The sequence below is a fragment of the Mauremys mutica genome, chromosome 7 (genome assembly GCF_020497125.1).
Source record: "Mauremys mutica isolate MM-2020 ecotype Southern chromosome 7, ASM2049712v1, whole genome shotgun sequence".
Taxonomy (NCBI): domain Eukaryota; kingdom Metazoa; phylum Chordata; order Testudines; family Geoemydidae; genus Mauremys; species Mauremys mutica.
In genome coordinates, this window is record NC_059078.1 from 69,449,599 (window position 1) to 69,469,034 (window position 19,436).

At 44.0% G+C, this 19,436-nt stretch overlaps 1 protein-coding gene across 1 annotated transcript in view; it reads left to right on the forward strand.

The window, feature by feature from the left end:
- Positions 1-822: 822 nt before the first annotated feature.
- The window catches only part of ZMIZ1 (zinc finger MIZ-type containing 1), a 525,799-nt gene continuing 507,185 nt past the window's right edge, over positions 823-19,436 (forward strand). The window contains exon 1 of the mRNA XM_045023882.1: positions 823-921. The gene's annotated coding sequence lies outside the window, so the exon portion shown is untranslated. The remainder of the gene's footprint in view (positions 922-19,436) is intronic.

A 19,436-nucleotide genomic window follows, 5' to 3' on the forward strand; every position in this document is an offset into this window, starting at 1 on the left:
AGGTATCCTTGCCTCTGAATCCTACCCCTGCTCCAGGGAACCTCCCTCTGGGACCAGCCCCTTGCTCCTGGGTTCCTTCTGCAGCCCTCCACTCAGGCCTTCTGCCAGAGGGCTCCCTGAAGAATTACATTCCCTAGGTCTCCTTGCCTATGAGTCCATCGCCTGCTCCAAGGAATCTCCATCCAGAGACAACCCCTTGCTTCTGGGCCTGGCTTATGCCGACCAAGCTGATTCTTCCCCTTTTTTCTAGGGGCTTCTGTACAAGCCTTGCCACAACAGGGCAGGATTTGATTTGAGAGTTAGAGCAAAAGTTCCATCCTTTCCCTCACTCACCTGCTCCAGATTTTACTGCCTACTTACTACTGAACACCCAGAACAAAAGTCCAGTGACCCACACAGGAATATAAGAGAGTTCTTACTCCCCCTTAAATCCTTGCATGGGCCCATGTCGGGATCCAACCCTTACCTTGTAAACTCTTCAAAGCAGGGATTATATGTCCTGATTTGTCTCCTTTTAGAGGCTAAAGACAGGCCAAATTCATCCCCGATGTAACTTAATTTAACTCTGAGTTATACTAAGGGTGAATTTGGTGCAGTGAGTTTAAAGACATCTCTTATCTCCACTACTCTGTTCAATTGTTTGTTTGTTTTTATCTTCATGCTTGAAGTGGCATGAGTATAAGTAAGTATCACAGGGTGACTTGCCCCTTTAAGATGGAGCAGGATCCAGTGCACCTATGACTCATCAGCTGCTTCCCAATTTGATTTAAGAGAGAGCACGGTGGGTCTGAAAATGGAAAAGGCAGGAAGGAGAAGGTACAAACTGCCTGAGAGGAGACTGAAAGAGTCGTGAGAGATAGGTGAGAGGGAAGGAACAGCAGAGAATTGCCTGAGGGAAAGATCTGACGGAGACCAGTAATTGTGAGCTGCTAGGAGGGCTGGGGAATCCTGCTGTGTTGTGGGAAGGCTTGTACAGAGACTACTTGAGAGAAGGGGAAGAACCAGCTTGATCAGTGTAAGCCAGGCCCAGAAGCAAGGAGTTGATTCCGGAGGGAGGTCCCCAGGAGCAGGGGTAGGACTCCCAGGCAAGGAGGCCTAGGGAAGTGAAACCATGGAGGGAGCTTTCTTATGGCAGATATAACTTGTGGCTGCAGAAGACTCAAAGGACAGAAGTGGGTCTTGGAACTCCCAGGTAGGAGAGAGGGTCCCTGGCACGGAAGCTAAAGGTGCCAGGATGACTCTCAGGTGAGTGACCTGGGAGTAGTGACTTTTAAATGAGATTAGAAAGCTGCTATGTTGTAACTCTGTTCTACTTTGAGATTTTGAGAAGAGTTGTTGTTGTTTACTATGAGGGATCTGCAAAATGTAGCTCTTTATAGGAATAAAAGGGTTTGAATTTGCCATTGAAAGAGACAGCATTCCTTAGCATAAGTGAATAAAGGGGAAACTGAGGCAGGTGTACCTATCAGGCTGCAGCCTGTGGTTGGAGGATGACCCAGCTGGAGGTTGCCCTATAGCAATAAACTATACCAAAGGAAGTCACTGATTCTGGAATGGAGTGTCCACATGTGGAGTTATACCTGCATAGCTATAGCACTGTAATTATATTGCTGTGGTTCCTCAGGTCAGTTTCCTGTAGACAAGTCCTCAGAGGATTGAAATACCCATTTAAGTAGATGTCAAATGACTTGAACTGATTATGAACTCCTCAAAGTAGCAGCAGCTCTCTTACTTTTATCAGCTAACATTACTGTCCATGAAAGTTCGATTGGGGTATATCCTCTTTTTCCAGTGATATTTTCTGGGAGATAATATAATAAGGCAAATGATAAATTCCATTATAACTATATCTGGTAGAAATTTTTTCACTGAATAACAGGGACAAGTTTTTTTGCACACAAATGCATCTCTTTAAACCAGCTCTAATTACAAAACACTTACATCAGGTACATAACTCCAAAACAGTTTAACTCTCATGTTTGAATCGAGACCAACTACTGATACTTCTAGGATGTGTTTACGCTGACAAATTGAACGTAGGATTCATTACCAGTGTGGGGCCATTGGTAATTGTAACAGTAGGAGGTACAGTATAGCCAGGACTTGGGGAATTTTTAACACCAGGTTGCACCTGCACTGGTGACTTTCATATCAGATTTTTTGCTAGAGTAGCAAACCTCTAGTGGGAAAGATAGCAGGAAAAAAAATGTAAGACAATGCAGCTCTCCAACTAACAGCCTTGTCGGAGCCTAATTTTTGCTCTTGGATGCACAAGCCTCTAATCAGTGTCAATAAGAGAAGTATTGTACATAACCTTGGGCTCAAACATACTAATCTGAGAGAGAACAATTTTAGAGTTCAGGGCGTTTGCCATACAAATTCTCGTTTCTCCCTGCTGAGACGCAATCTAGCAACTTTCATAACCAAAATTGGCAGCTCTACTGATAATGACTAAAGAAATATTCCTTAGCTGTCAATAATAGAAGGAGCTCTCTTCTTCTCCTCTTTTAGGAAGGTCACATGCTATGACAGCTGCTTCATTACTCTGCCTAGCATCGATTTCATAGGTGAGAGGGCATACCTTCCTCAGGACTTCATGAAGTCCTAGCCACTTTGTTGGTAGCTTACTCTCAGGAGATGGTAACAGGGGTAGCAACTTCTGCCATGGCTGGACTTGTCTCATTATTAGATGATTTTCTGGGTGCTCTGGCTCTCTTTTGGTGTGTCCCTTAACTGGGCCAGACACACACATGTAGAATATAAAAGGCTACACTCTTTAGAGGCTTGCTTAAGTACATTGCTTTTAAGTACAAGTCTTTAACCAGTGGTTCTCAACCTATTTACCATTCTTAGCCACATATGCAGCTTTGTGTCTTGTGGGTTGCATCCATACAATACATATACTACCTCTATGCCCCAGGGGTTGTCACATGGGCTACAGTTGTGTGCTGATTGGGCTGAGGGTTGAGAACCACTATCTTAAACACATGGTTAAGTGCTCTGATGAACTGTGCCCTCAATATCACATGGCATTTTTATAAGGCTAGGGTTTCAGGCTCACTGCCCTGGTTAAATGTTAGCACAATAATTGAATTCTCACCTACTTTCACCTTTCAGTGTTTCAAAAGACTACAGTAGTTCTCACATCTCTATTGTTGCTGTGTGCTGTTAAACACCTCCTGCATTTCAGTAGTAGGTGTAGAGTCATCGCTGTATATCTTTTATCCTGCCACTCAGGAGTGTTACAAGGCTCAATTCATTAATGTTTGTTCAACTGTAAGCTCAGTGCATGGAAGGCACTATACAAGTGCAAACAATTTTTATTGCTTTCCGGGGCAGTCCTTAGGGGAATGACAGAAAACAAGATGGATGATATAGCAATTGTTAAAGGGACAAGCAACCTGGTCTCCATGAAATCTTAAGACCAGCTCCTCATTTCTGGAGTTATCCACAAGCCATTTTTCAAACCTTACATTGCTTGGAAGCTTTGATTGCCTCATTACATCTCTATAGTACCCAAAACAGGCCACTGTGCTCGTACATCTGTGCTAATTCTAGCAGTTACGTATGATGCTATACTAATGCCAGGAGAAAAAGAAATGTCACAAACTTCATTCTTAAATGTAGGCAGAGCTTGAATGCAACCATGTAACCATTAAATTATTAATGTTGGTGCTGGAGTATGGTTACATAAAAATGTGCATGAGCATTAATCTCCGTTCAGATAATGTTCTATTATGACTTCAGCCATGTCTTCTGCAAAGAGCATACTCCCTGGTCAGAGAGAATATTTACCTTGTGGTATTAAATCTACAGTTTTCTACAATAGTCATTGATGATTACATGATAGATGATAGTCCCAATGTCCTGGCTAAATTCCAGGTTGGGTAGTTATATTCTGCCTCCTTAAATTCCTCCTTCAAGAGCAAGTGGGTGTGATATTATTCTTCACTTAAAAGGCGGCAAAGAGTCCTGTGGCACCTTATAGACTAACAGAAGTATTGGAGCATAAGCTTTCATGGGTGAATACCCACTTCGTCACCCACGAAAGCTCATGCTCCAATACGTCTGTTAGTCTATAAGGTGCCACAGGACTCTTTGCCGCTTTTTACAGATCCAGACTAACATGGCTACCCCTCTGATACTATTCTTTACTTGTTATCCAAAACTGTTTCTCTGCATTTTTGAAGAAAAGAGCCTACGGGCTTGGCTACACTTACATTTTATAGCGCTCTAAGTTGCTGGCTCAGGGGGAATGAAAAATCAGCCCCTTGAGTGCAGCAAGTCAGAGTGCTTTAAAGCGCTAGTGTAAACCGGCTCCAAGCACTGGGAGCTAATCCCCTCCTGGAGGTGGAGATGGAGTACCAGGAGTGCTGGGAGAGCTCTCTCCCAGTGCTCGCGTGCGACCACACTTGCACTTCAACCCGCTGCCACGGGACCGCTCCTGCGACAGCGCTTTGAAGGTTCCAGTGTAGCCATGCCCTAAAATCTCAAAACTAAACCTCTGTCACGGAAGGCCTAGGTTTACTTGGCCCTGCCTCAGCACAAGGGGCTGGACTAGATGATTTCTCAGGGTCACTTTGAGCTCTACATTTCTATGATTCTGTGATTCTATCCTGTTTGTTTATTATGTCTATTACAGTAGCACCTAGATGTCCCAACCAAGATCAGGCTCACTGTGCTAGGAGCTGTACAAACACACAGTAAATAACAGTCCCTACCTCAAATTGCTTGCAGTCTAAATGGACAAGTCAAAGAGTTGGAGGGGAAATAGAGGCACAGAGAGGTGAAATGACTTGTCCAAGGCCTTGCAGCAGGTTAGGAGTCCAGGCCCATTATATCATGTCAGGCTAACACACAAAACATTTAGATTCAAAGCAAAGAGATTTCCTTGCCTTCATCTTATGTACAATTTCTGTATTAATCAAATCTCAGTGCTACTGTTGTTTCTAAAGAATTTAAAACACACACAAATTGGCAAAAGTTTTTTTTTTTTAACTTTTAGCAAATGTCTGTTATACAGAAAACGTAACATTTACCCCAAAGAAAGTCTTCTATATAAGACAGATTCTCAGCACTTGGGTTTTTGTCTCTTCATATATTGGTCTCTTGGATTTGAAATTAAAAAGTTATTGACAATAAATTGTAAATTATCCATAAATTTTTATTTTATTTTAAGAATTGTCTGCTTTGTAGAGACTATTCAATTCAGTTCTCAAGTTGAAAGATACCCAGCAGTTTTCTAGATGGAAAGGAATTTTATTACATGATGTGAACGTCTAAGTCTCTCTGAAGGTTACTTTCATTAGCACTAAGCTATTTAAGACTAAGGTGTCCTAGAATAAGTGTTTGACTGGGAAAACAAATTACCAAGAAGAGACTCATAAAATCTCTGCTAGCAAACACCTATGTTGTTCTTATGGAAATACAAACATATCCCCAGCTAAGTTCTTTGAAATATCCCAGTTAGCACTCAGTGTTTTTCCGTTGTTCTTTCACTTCATTGTTTGTATTTATTCTCCTCTTTACCTCCTTATTCTGGCTGCAGCAGTCCTATTTTTTTCAGTACACCATCTAAGAAGTAATGTAAGGAACATGATCCAGGGTGTGGATGTCTTCTTGATTAATCTGGGTAGGGGTTCTCTCTCTAATGTTTATACAGTGCCCAGCACTATGGGGCATTAATCTCAATAGGGGCCTTTGGGTACTACCATAATAGAAATGTATCACTGGGTTTCTCCTTTTGCTGATTATTATTATATATATAAGAGCAAGTTTCATACCTATGTGGTATGAAATAGCTGCCCCTTTCCCCATGGGAAGTCCAAGAGGATGATGCTGGAGTAGCTGGTGCTACTGCACATATTACTGTGTTCCATACAATATTCATAACCATTGAACAGCATCTTTTTCTTGTGGAGCTCCTCTTTAAACACAAGGGAATTGACTGTGTCCTGCTTCCCTTCCTTTTACATTGACCAGAAAACTGGCACAAACTACATACTCCTCTTTCCACATGGAATTCAGCTGCCACGTGAAAACATGCTAAGACAATTGAAGTTCACTGGTGAGTTAAATTTGGGCATTTTGATTTAGTTGTACAGTTTCTTGTTTCAGGCAAGAAATGTTTGTTTGTCTGTTTACATGTAAATTAAGTATTGTATGGTTCACAATGGGCCTCCATTTACAGTCTGAGCCAAGTGCTAAGGAAGGATTGTGAAATCTTCAAAGAGTAAATTTACAGGAAGAAGTTAATCAGCAGGGTAGAACCCTGTTTACAAGTAAGGACAATGAACTTTTGGGGGTATAACTAAGGGGTATGGAGGTACAGCTTGGTTAATTCAATCAGTGAAGACAAGCTGCCAGGGGGCTAGATCTTATGAGAAGATGTCTCAGCCAAACTGGTTGAAAATGCTGGGGAAAGGACTTTGGATAAGCTATCTTGCAGAAGAAAGGGGAAAGCCTTGTTGTTTGCATACTTTCTAGGAAAAAAAAGTTATGATTTTGTTTTCTATATAACCATTTGTTTCCAATATTCTAACTCTCTCTCACTTGAATCTCTGTTCTTCAATAATGAACATATTGTTTTCATTGTATATAATATATAAAAAAGTGAAGTGCTGTGTGTTAAGTGACGATCCTCAGTTGACTCTTACAAGCTGGTGTGTGCTATGCCTTTGGCAATAACAGATCTAGGAGTTCTGCACGTGTTCAGTGGAACAGGGGCCAAGCACTACAACAATGCTCAGAGGACTCGGGTTGGTGTGTGCCTATCTCTAACCCACACAGACAGAGCAAGGCCTGCGGAGGCTTGGAAGGCCATGCTTGTGCTGCCAGAGGCTTGTGGTTCTTCAGGGAAATGATCCACAGCAGACACAGATGAGACTTTCTCACACTAAGGGCAGGTGGTAGGGAGGTGTCTCGTACCCCTGAGGAAGCACCACAACACCCTCCTGGTGCGACAGCAAACCATTGATAACTACTCTTGGAGTACAGTCTTTCAACCTCTTGTGTCACCTTATAGTGATTTCATCTAGACCACATTTCCCTAGTTTACTTATGAGAATGTCACATGGGAGTGTGTCAAAAACGTTACTAAAATCAAGTTATATCATGTCTACTGCTTCCTCCAAGCCACTAGGCCCATAATTCTGCCAAAGAAGGAAATTGGGTTGGTTTGGCATGATTTGTTCTTGACAAATCCATGCTGGCTATTCCTATTTATCCTCTAGGTGCTTAACAATTGATTGCTTAATAACTTGTTCCAGTATCTTTCATGTTGACTGGTCTATAGTTCCCCTTCTTAAAGATAAGTCCCATGCAGGGCCGGCTCTAGCATTTTTGCCGCCCCAAGTGTGTGCGTGTGCGTGCGCATGCGCGCGCACACACACACACACACACACACAAAAGCCGTGATCGTGATTGGCGGCAATTCGGCGGCAGGTCCTTCGCTCAGAGAGGGAGTGATGGCCCCGCCGCCGAATGGCCAGATGTGCCGCCCCCCTACCGCCCTTCATTGGCTGCCCCAGGCACCTGCTTGCTATGCTGGTGCCTGGAGCCGGCCCTGGTCCCACGTCTGCCTTTCTCCAGTCCTCTGGGGCCTCACCTGTAATCCATGAATTCTCAAAAATAACTGCTAACAGTTCCAAGATGGCTTCAGCTAGTCCTTAACTAGCAACTGGAATACTTACCTAAATATTCTTTTACCTGGTTTCTTTTTTCCCATTTTGGCTTGTGTTCCTTCCCCCTTACTGTTAGTATTTAATTGGGTTGAGTATCTGGTCACCATTAACCTTTTTAGTAGAGACTGATGTAAAATAGGTATTAAACTCCTCAGCCATCTTGATGTCCTCAGTTATTAGCGCTCCTCCCCCACGAAGTAGAGGACCTACTCTTTCCTTATCTTTCTGCTGCTCCTAATCTATTTATAGAACTGCATCTCCCTCCCTTTATGTCCCTTGCTGGATGTAACTTACCTTGCACCTTAGCTTTTCTTATTTTGTTCCTACATGCTAGTGCTATTCTTTTGTACTCCTCCTTAGCAATTCATCCATGCTTCCACTTTTTGTAGGATTCCTTTTTGACTGTCAGGTCACTAAAGAGCTCCTGATGGAGCCCTGTTGGCCTCTTACTATTCTTCCTCAATGATACGCACATGGACATTCACCCTAATTTAAATGGAACACACTATGAAGTTCAGGCCTAGGCTGAAGAGGAACACTAATAGGGAGGAAAGCAAATGGGAAAACTTTGTTCTTCCACCACTCTTGGTAGCAGTGGAGGTGCTAAAATACTCTATGAAAACCTGCTTCTGAGAAGCTTGCAGATGTTTGAGGTTCACAAAGAAAACAAATTTATTTTGGATATAATTTTAATCCCTCTGAGACTCACTCCTCACTAACATTTGTTCATGCCCCCCAAGAACCTTTCGTGTGTTGAAAACTGCTGTGTTGCCCCTACTTCTATGACTGGTAACCTGAAGCACTGGTGCAACTGCACTTACCAACATTACAGAAAATTCATGGTCAGTCCCATTTTAGAGGTGGAACATGCAGAAGAATGGAAAAATTCTATTGCCCAATCCAATCTAGGGTTCTCTATTGCATATTCTGGATCTGATGCCTTCTGAGATCTCAGAGTAATGTCACTAGAAGCCCAACTTTGGGTTTATTGTTGACTGTTCATATGTAGACTTCATTACTTCCAAAGAGCAATATATTCCCTTATTTCTCCCTCTCCAGGCCTTGGTGACTAATGGACGTTAAGTTGCTCGGACTCTGTGCTTCCACCTAGTAAGCAGGTGCATAAACTAGAAGACAACCCCTATGACATCTAAGATGTTACAAATTATTGTTGCAGGGACTCAAGGACCCATAGATAAGGATCAAAGTGCTTTATTCCAGGGAAAGGTAAGAGTAAAGAGAAAGGAACAGTGCCAAGGGGTATCAAGCATATCAAATAAATAAATGACTAGCCAAGCCACCAAAATAATTGCACTGCCCTCTCAAAAGCTCACAATAAACTTTCCCTGAGCTGAAGGAGAGCTCTGTGTGGCTGGAAAGCTTGTCTCTCTTATTAACAGAAGTTGGTCCAGAAAAAGATATTACCTCATCCACCTTGTCTCTGTCTGTCTAGTTGAATAGATCTCATAACTAGATTGTGTGGTGATTGCCTCATAAGTGAAGAGGAAGGTATCTTAGACCTTGTCTACACTACAGGTTACTTTGGTATAATTTACATCACTCAGGGCTGTGAATAATCCACCCCCTGACCTATGTGACGGTATAGATAGTAACATCGCTACCCCTCTTCTTGCACAGGCAGGAGTTATTAAGCCAATGGGAGAGCTTTTGCCTGTCTGCTTAGAGCGTCTCCACCACAAGCATCACAGCAGCATCATTGCAGCTGTGCCGCTGTAAGTGCTGTAGTGTAGATTAGATTATTTGCAGAGGTCATGGTCTGGTGCTAGGAGTATGGAGTGTTTTTATCTTGGCACTTGTTGAGTGACCTTGGGCTAGTTACTTTGCTTCTCTGCCTCAGTTTCCCATATGTAAAATGGGAATAATAGTATTTACCAACCTCAGATAGCTGTTGTGAGGATTAATGACTTAGAGCCCAATCCTGGCTTTTCCATGAGCCCTGTGAAAGGAGCAGCCTATTGTTGAGTTGCATGGGAAGCAGACTGTAATTCAGTCACAACCTGCCTCCGGGGGCCAGGCCCTTGCACGCTGTGGGGATGTCCTCTGCAGCAGCCCTATACCTGGCACATCATACATCCCCCTTGGTGTGCTGGCACAGAGTTAGGTAAGGTAAGGACAGGGGCAGCTCTAGGTATTTTGCCGCCCCAAGCACTGCAGGCAGGCTGCCCTCGGCGGCTTGCCTGCGGGAGGTCCCTGGTCTCGCGGATTCAGCACCCTCGCGGCGACCAGCAGAGCGCCCCCCGCGGCTTACCGCCCCAAACACGCGCTTGGCGTGCTGGTGCCTGGAGCCACCCCTGGGTAAGGACATTTGTCCTGTCTGCGCAGGGTGGGGCGGGGGGGTAGTACCTCTGCTGAGGCTATGTGATACAGGCAGCCCTTACCTGTGCAGACAGGCAAAGCAGGCTCTTAATATGCGTAAAGTATTATGTAAATGGCAAAATAGTGTGGCTGGTGGGGGCCTGCAAAGAAGCAAGCGTGTTGATATACAAAGTGGAGGTGATGATAGGTGTCCCTTTTGTAAAAGGTTTAGTGTGAAAAACAAAACAAAAAAACCCCACCCAACTCCCAGTTGACCCCATCTCTGCTAAAATCCTTGAATTATATCTTTGGCTCAGTAAACTGTGTGTTATAAAAAGCAAATTTTAAAATGCCATAGTGATGAACAAGATAATAAAGAAAGCCATCATATTATTCTTGAGTGAGGTTTAATAAAAATCAAATAAAAGCAATTATATGAATTTTCAGGAGGATCATCTTTTCCTTCCCTGAGGTATAAAAGAGAACAAACGGAGGAAATCATTAGAATCAGAAACTCGAGCCACATAACAGAGCCAGCATCTGCTGTGCAAAGACAAATGCAGAAATCTCTTCCCAGGTTAACATCCTCATTTCTGAAACAGCTTGAGTGGAAAAATCCACCTATAGGTGAAGAAGGGTAATTAAAGAGGCACAAGCATTTCTTTGTAGTGAGGCTGGCTTTTCTACTCCAGCTTTTCATATGTTCATATTGTGCCTAACCCATATTTAAAGAAGTTGGACATCATGAAATCCCTACAGCTTGCAAATGTGTGTTTGATAAATACATACATTAGACCTCTTCTGCCCTCCTTTACACAGGTGTAAATCCAGAGCACCAGATATATTATTCTTTTTCCCCCTTATGCAGTCACTTGCCCCTAGTACAAAGAGGTATCAAATAGAAGTGTTTTTGGCGCAATAGTATATGTGCTCAGAAAAATGGAGTTTTGTTAATCTAGACATTTTTTCAATAATATGTTTATTTCCACACAGTTGTCAATTGAAGAAAATCTAAATGAATCATTTTAAACTCATTACAATAAGGAAAGAATGCTTCACTTTGACTTTTTCATTTTGCTACATTCCATGTTGAACATTTAAATATATTTAATATCCACATAACTATGACATTATCTAAATAGATTTTTATTTTACTGGTTAATTTTTCCCGGAAATTTTTACATATCCACTTCTCATTCCGATTCAGAACATAAACCGATTTCAAAATGTCAGAATTGCCCTGATAGTTGAAATTCTGTTTTCCAACAAGCTAGTGGTCTGATCTTGGAAGAGGAAATGTGATCTAGTAGTTGGAGCTACAAATTGGGATTCAGGATTTCTGAGTTCTTTGCCATAGGGACATCCGAGCTTTGCTGGGTACCTTTGGGCAATTCACTTAAGGCTCAATTGTGGGTTTACAGGAATTTTCCTTGTGTAACTCAAATTGGTAATTTATTTTTTTTACCAATAATTGGCCCGATCATGCAACTGCTGTTAATATGTGCTACATGTGCAGTGCTTTGGCAGGGTTTGGCCCAATAATCTATGTATTTATAAAGCAAATGCTGATTTTCAGGAGGCAATCATGGGCCTGCCAAAAACGTCCACAATAATTGCATTAACACAATATAAAAACACTTGAATAAAACAGAAGGGGGGGGGTAGGGGGAGGAGGAGAAGTGACTCAGGCCCTTATTCACAAGGGGGAGTTCCATTGAAGTTACTGGGGGCCCATGTCTGCTTGTGGAGCTGTCAATGCAGGACTGGGGACTTAATTTCCTGAAGCAAAAATGGAAAGGGACTAAAAAATGGAAGAAAGTTTGACTGTACTCCCTCTGCGCCCCCATGGAATTGCTCTTCCTGCTTTCCTGGGGATAAAAGCAGTCCATTGTTATGTACATTTTAACAATACTTGAAATATATAGTGCTGGGCCAAATTGCCAGCTTTCCTGGCATATATTTTCCTAAGAGAGACAAGGATGTTTTGCAAAATATCTTAGCAACAACTATATTTAGCCTGAGAGGCTCAGCACTCTCCCAATTAAAACAAAGATGTATCCAACCCTTCCCCCCTTACATGTCTAATTGTTATGGTCACACTAAATGAATTCAGCTGTGGTGAAAGGTGTCAAGTCTTCAGGGCTCTCAGGTTGAGCTCATCTTACTGAGGAAATGGCTAGCTCGCCAGCCCCATATTTCAGAAAACGTGAGGCAAGGCCCATAGAAATCATAACATTGGCTAAAAAATCAGGAGCTGGGAGAAAAAATGTTTTGAGGAGGATGGGGCTCTCAGAAAGCACGAGTACCTACCTCAGGGTAGACTGCTAGGAACCAGTGCACAAACCCCACATTGGCTGTTAGGGCTATACTTAGATTTCACCAACCAATTATCAAGTGTAAACTCCTCAGGCACTATACCAGCCTTAATATAGAGTCACAGGCAGTCCCCTTGGGTACTCTGATCAGTCTTGCCCCCCAGGTCAGAGTATCTTTGTGATAGATGGTCTCTTACACCAAGGATCACAGCAATATTCAGGTTACTCCCAGTCCCAAAAGACCAGCCAGTTACCCTAGATCAATTGCACTTTAGATCTCACACCAAAGACAATGCTTGTAGCCTATAACATACTATATAAAGATTTATTACATAGGAAAAGGAAATTAGAGGGTTATGTACTAGGTTAAAGCAGATAAATATACGTACACAAATGAGTTACAATCTTAAGTTTCCAAACTACTAAAAGCTGCTATGATAAACAAGCTCTATATGTCCTTTAAGGCTAACCCAGGCCAAGCACTGGGGATCTTTCTTATGCCTAATCTTGTCCTGTCCCCCCCAGTCCAAGCATCATAAAGATACGATTCCTCTTCAACCCACTTCTGCTTTGAGCTGCAAACTCAGCTGATGAAAGAATTCCTTGCAAGACTCATCTTCATAGGGGATAGGAGGAAGTAAACAACAAAGTCTTTTGTCCTCTTTAACATTCCACTCTAGTCTGTCTGGTGTCACTGGGACTTACTTGTCGGCCAGATGAAACACCTTCCGTTGGTGATCAGCACTTTATACTAGTTAATCGCGCTCTCTCCTGTCTGAGTTACACAGTTACAGAGGCTTACAATGCAAACATTAAAATATTATCTTATATTATTGGCTACAGATGTTAAATGTAAGATTATGGAATGCTTGTCAGTTCCTGAATGTATTAGTCTAAATGCTAAACACATTCTTATAATTCTAAAGCCTATTTTAACAATTCAGATGACCCAGACTGATTTCAGCTGTGTATTTGTCAGTATTCAGTTGAGGCCTGGCAACCTCGCCATGAGTTGGCACCTGGTCTGCCAGTGTCACAGGGACAACATCTTTATTTGCCTTCTGTTTTTTGAGGCTTTAGGGATCAAGCCTTCTGGCTTTTCTCTGTACACTTGAGGGCCAGAAACTTTATCTCAGCTTTTTTTCCCTTCTTCTTAAATCACATAATCACATGACTCCATGAGCTGGGGCTTCTGGAGAAACCCCAAATATGAGATCTGGCAACAGTGGAAAGGAAATGGCATGGGCTGCAGCAGTGCAAGTTCCCCTGTGTGTTGTCTCACCTGTAAAGGTGATAGGACAGTTCAGTCTCCATGCACCTTCACTCTTTAGCCTCTGTAATGTCTGGCATTATCAAGCTGCTAGGTAACTTGTGTCTACTTCTGATGGGGCATCCACACAGGACTGGAAGGGGATAAGATGGCCAGGTAGACCTATTAATTCCACAGGCTACACCTGGAGGAAGAGAAAAGGGAGCAGAGAATTGATTGCAAGCACCATCAGCTGTGCAGGAATAGGTGGAACTTATAAAGCCAGGAAACTGGCAACAGAAAAGTCTGCTAGGAAAGGTTTGCAGTCATAGAATCGTCATAGAATCTCAGGGTTGGAAGGGACCTCAGGAGGTCATCTAGTCCAACCCCCAGTCACTCCCTGGGAAGAGTGTATGGTGGCCGTGGAGCTATGTAGTCTGCAGTTTCTCCCTGGAAGAAGGGAGTGGTAAAGCCGATAGAGCCAGAGAAGGAAGGGAGAGCCAAAAAGTTAGAAAAGGGCTAAGGGAAATGCAACAAGATATGGGGTGGGCCAGACCTTGCCTGCTGACTAGAGGGTCCCTGAGCTGGAACCTGGAATAGAGGGCAGGCCTGGGTTCCCCTACCAGCCCCTAAAGGAGCGGCACTTGAGACAGTGAATGGGAACACTGCCTAGGACTGTTTGAAGGAAAGACTTTGATATATGCTGGAAGGGAGGATACTGAGTGACCTAGCCAGAGGGCTGAGTCCTGAAAAGGGTGCTGTGGTTCCTGAAGTCAGAGTGATGGCATGTAACTCTGTAAAGGGGCATTGACCCGATGAGCTAATCCCCAGAGCAACCAGGAGGAGGCACCAGACTAGTGGTGAGTGGTATACCCCATTACGCTATTGTTGTGGTGGCTTTTTATGATGATATAACAACCCTGCCTTTCTTGTCCCTGTCTTTCACCCTTGAGTCTGGCTAAGCTGTGCTCAGTGTAGTGCCTGGCTGGAAGGGTGACTTTACTCCACCTTTGCATGCCCCTTACTCCACTGTTGTGTGGCTGGACTGTAGCCATTTCAGCCTCCAACACACCCTACAGCAGCCTCAGGGCTGCTCTGAGTTATGTCCAGTTGCAGTTGGTCTCTATGCTAGCAGTTCAGGATTTCTAGAGTACAGTAGTTCTCCAGCCATGATCTCTATTGCTGAAGAATGCAAGGGGATGGCCTAGAACTGGTCAGCCCAGAGGAATCATCAACTTGCTGTTGAAGCCAGCAATGCAGTCCATTTATGTTGTTGGCATGGGCTGGAGGATTTGAGCCCAGTATCTGTAGTGTTATCAGTGAGCTCACTATTGCCTACTATGAAAGTATATTGTAGCCTTGTGAGGCTAGCATGACAGAGGTCAGTAAAATTTGTTTTAAATAGCATGTTTCTATACACAAAAGCCAAATCTCCTCCCTTAAAGAGCACCGAGTGCGCATCGCCTTACCTACAGTCTGTGCTTGGTAATCATTTGTGTTTAGTTCCCTGCAGAGTCCTAGCTATATGCAATGAATGAACTCTCCTCTGGCAGCTAGTTGGGGAGAGGGAGAGACTCCAGGAGTAAACTGTATTTACATATGGGTGAACACTCCTACTCTGCATAGGTATCTAGCAGACAGGAGCTGTGTTGCTCCAAGTGATCAGCTTTGGCTGGTGTTAGGTTACAAATGACTTTAGTACTGGATGCGGTAGTGAACTGTTATCTTCATTGTATGATTAAAAGAGAGCAGAACTGTGCTGAGCTTGTCCCAATTGAGGGTTCCCCTCAGCTGAAAGGAACTCGCTAAGCCATGGGCTTGAATATCAGAGCCCTGTGAAAATGAGGGGGGTGTGTGTGGACAGGTGTTGCAGCCAGGAGGTATGGACTCCCCCTAAGGGCCCCCCCCAGTCTGGTTTAACCTGTTCCTTCCCACTGCTCAAAGATAGAGCTAACTAAGCTTCATTAGGAGCCTTTTGTTATTTCAAGTACTCAATAAGAGCTGAAATCACTCCGGGTGGGGCAGTGTTTCTGCCCAGCCTGCTAAGAGCTAAAAATCACAGAGACTGATCTACAGAGGTCACAGCAAAGAGGCAGGTGGCAGTAGAAGGCAGATGGGTGGCTGGTGAAAGTGGGGAGCAGTCGACTGGCTGGCAGGGCTGCCAGGTGGTGAGGAACAAGTGGCTGGCGGGGCGGACAGACAGAGAAAGTGATCAGATGGCAGAGCAAGCAAGGTGCCTCCCTCCCTGGGTGGGAGGTGAACTCACACAGATGCACCTCTGAACCCTGGGTCCTCACTGACCAAGGACAACCACCCTGAGTGGTGTATGGTGAGGGAGCAAAGGAACTTTTGGTCATAGAATTCAAGAACATGAGGCAGAAGACTCTGCCCCACGCACTCTGGCATCGGTGTCCTGCTCACAGTTTTATGTTTATGAATCCTGCTTGTGGCATTTTCCCTAATTAATGTTGGGTGACTTCTTTCATTAAAAGTTTTTTTTTCTTCACACAGACTCTGTGCTTGTGAGTGGGAAAGTATTGCCTCTCAGAGGCGCCCAGGGGTGGTATGTAATTTTCCCAGGTTACTGGGTGGGGACTCAAGCCAGTTTTGTGCTGTATTGATGAAAAGGAACCCCTAAATATTGAACCCAGCCCTGGTTGCTGCCAGCTCCACCTGGCAGAAGGGTTACATTTATGAAGAAAACAAAGGCATTGGTCATACACAATAGCTAAACATGCCACATATAGGTTCAGATGGGCATTGGGGGATTTTTAGCTTTGTAAGAGGCAAGTCTAGGCAATTGCCAGTGCTCTTAAAGCCACTTTTCCATGTGGGGGAGAGTGTTATTGCCTTTGACAGGCATTCAGTATGCCAGTGCCAAAAGAAAAATTCTCAGAACGGAAATGTGGAGAAGTAAGGTTGGTACAAAAGAATACCATCAAAAGCCAGGAAGCCATCAATTAAAGAGTCTCTGTACAAAACTGAATTGTTAACAATCACAGGAAATGAAATGGGTGCTGTCAGAATGTACATGGCCAAATAACTTTTAAAAATGAATGAATAGAATGAACCCTAAAAGCAGAAGAGAAAGACAAAGGGATGGCTTTCTCTGCTCTGAAATTTTTTGAAATGTGAGGGAAAGTGGAACAAGTAGAGTTTAGTTTGGAACATTAGCATCACTTCTCTTCTTCCACACAAGCAGAGATCAGTGAGCAAAAATATGTTGGTCAGGTACTCTCTCCTTTGGACAGATATATTGTAATGCATCAGATAGGAAATCACCACCTAACTTTGTTTCAAAAGAGAACGGGTGAATTTGCTGCGTAGGCTACTCAAAGGAAAAATAATAGCAGTTTTGCAGCAGATCAGAGATGCTGCTGCATAGTTTAACCTCCATTTAAATTGCTGTAACTTTAATGTAGGAATCGAAGCTCCTGGGGAAGTGGGAGGAAGGGTTGTCTAGTAGTTAGAACTAGAGCCTGGTCATCATTACTCCTGGGTTCTATTCCTGGCTCTGCCATTTTCTTGCTATATGAATTTGAGCAAATCAGTTTGGCCTACATTTTCAAGTTTTCACTAATTTTGGGTACTCAACTTGAGACAGCTAATGCCTGAGTAACAGAAGTGCTGAGCAGCCACAGTTCAAATATTCTGTCACTGAGCATTGAACAACCTGTCACCATAGCACTTATAACACTACATCCACTGCCTGGAGTTCTATGAAACAAAAACAAGTTTGCAAAGCAAGAGGCAGTGTGGCCTTGTGCACAGAGCACTGGACTCTGACTTAGGAGACCTGGGGTCTATTTCCAGCTCTGCTGCTGGGTGACCTTAGGCAAGTCCCCACACCGTGTGTCTGTTTCTCAATCTACAGAAGTGGAGTGGTCATAGAATATCAGGGTTGGACGGGACCTCAGGAGTCATCTAGTCCAACCCCCTGCTCAAAGCAGGACCAATCCCCAACTTTTTTTTTTTTGTCCCAGATCCCTAAATGGCCCCCTCAAGGATTGAACTCACAACCCTGGGTTTAGCAGGCCAAGCTCAAACCACTGAGCTATCCCTCCCCCCAGTGATGATAATCTCTGTAAAGTAGCTTGAGAGATGGAAAGTAATAGGTAAACACTGGCTATTATTACTAATCTATGAATATGATAGTAAAGGCTTAAGGATGAATAAGGTCTGGATTCATCAGATTTCTGGGACTTCACCAAACACTTCCAAGGTCTCTGATCTCTTCCCAACACTTCCAGGGTCCCAGACAGATTTATCTTCCAACTTGTAACCCCTTAATCTTGTTCCCAAATGCCGTGATAGCATTTTTCACCCACTTTCCACAAGTGCTTTGCACTGGAAGATCAGGCCCTGTGAGCCTCCTTTAGTTGCAGTTCATCTGATAGGTATAGGCATCCCTTTGGACCATGCCTTTATCACAGGGGTCTCAAACTCAAATGACCACGAGGGCCACATGAGGTACAGGAGGGGTGTGGCAAGGAGTTGGGGTGTGGGGTGCAGGAGGGATGAGGGGTGCAGCAGGAGGTCAGGGCAGGGGATCAGGGTGCAGTGGGGGCTCAGGGCAGGGAGTTGGGGTGTGGGGTGCAGGAGGGGTGAGGGGTGCGGCAGGGGATCAGGGTGCAGGAGGGGTGAAGCAGGGGGCTCAGGGAAGTGGGTTGGGATGTGGGGTGCAGGAGGGGTGCAGCGTGCAGCAGGGGGCTCATGGCAATGGGTTAGGGTGCAGGAGGGGTGCGGCAGGGGGCGCCGCTCCTGCTCCCGCTCCACTCCATTCCGGGAAGCAGCTGGAACATGGGGGAGCAGGGGCACAGGGGTGTATGGGTTGCTGTTGCTTCAGGCACCGCCCTCAGCATCTCCCATTGGCTAGGAACGGGGAACCGCGGCCAATGGGAGCTGCTGGAGGCGGTGCCTGAAGCAAGATCAACACATACACACACCCTTGTGCCCCTCTTCCCCCTGACGTGTGCGTCAGTCCGGAGCCGCTCTAGGTAAATGCTGGGGGAGGCTGGGGGGACCGCAAGGAGCTTGTAGGCTGCAGAAAATACCTTGCGGGCCACATGTTTGAGACCCCTGCTTTAGCATCACCAAAGCTGCACCCACAGATAGACATCCGTGAGATCTTGCAGACCACACTAGAGAGAAACAAAAACAGTCTCTCCTTCTCTAGTGCTGATGCTAATTAGCTGGGCCTTGCCATGCCTCTGTGATGAAGCTATTATTATCCTCACTTTCAAGATGGGGAAACTGAAGTGACTTGTCCAAGGTCGCACAGGAAATCTGTTGAAGAGCTACACACAGAGACCAGGTCTCCTGAGTCCAAGTCTTGTGCCTTAACCACAAACCATACTTCCTCTAAATTCTAGCAATGAAGCGATTTCTTGTACAACTCAGCTGAAGAACAGGTGAACTCAGTTGTGAATCAAGTGCTGGAAATTAAGAGGGCTGGTCAGAATTTTGTTTGAATAATTTTTCCTTTTAAACAAAAGCTGTATATTTGTATGAAAACCTGCTATTAATTTTTTTAAGTTAAGAGAAAAATTAGGAAATTATTGAATTTAGTAAATATATTTATGATTATATTTTGCTACACTTAAACCAGGTCAAATATTATTGTATTATGGTAGTGCCTATGCCCCAACCATGAATGGAGTCCCAGTGTGGTAGGTGCTGCACAAACACAGCATAGTTGCTGTCCCAAAGAGCTCACTTCGCTTAAAGGTAATCCCATTAATTGCTAGAAATTACTGTTTTTTCCCTTTTTTTTTTTCAGCATTGCCACTTGCGATTGTTCAGATTAATCACATGGTGGATTTTTTTTTTTAATTTGAACTCATTTCAAAAATTTCTAATTCAAAATTTTTTGAA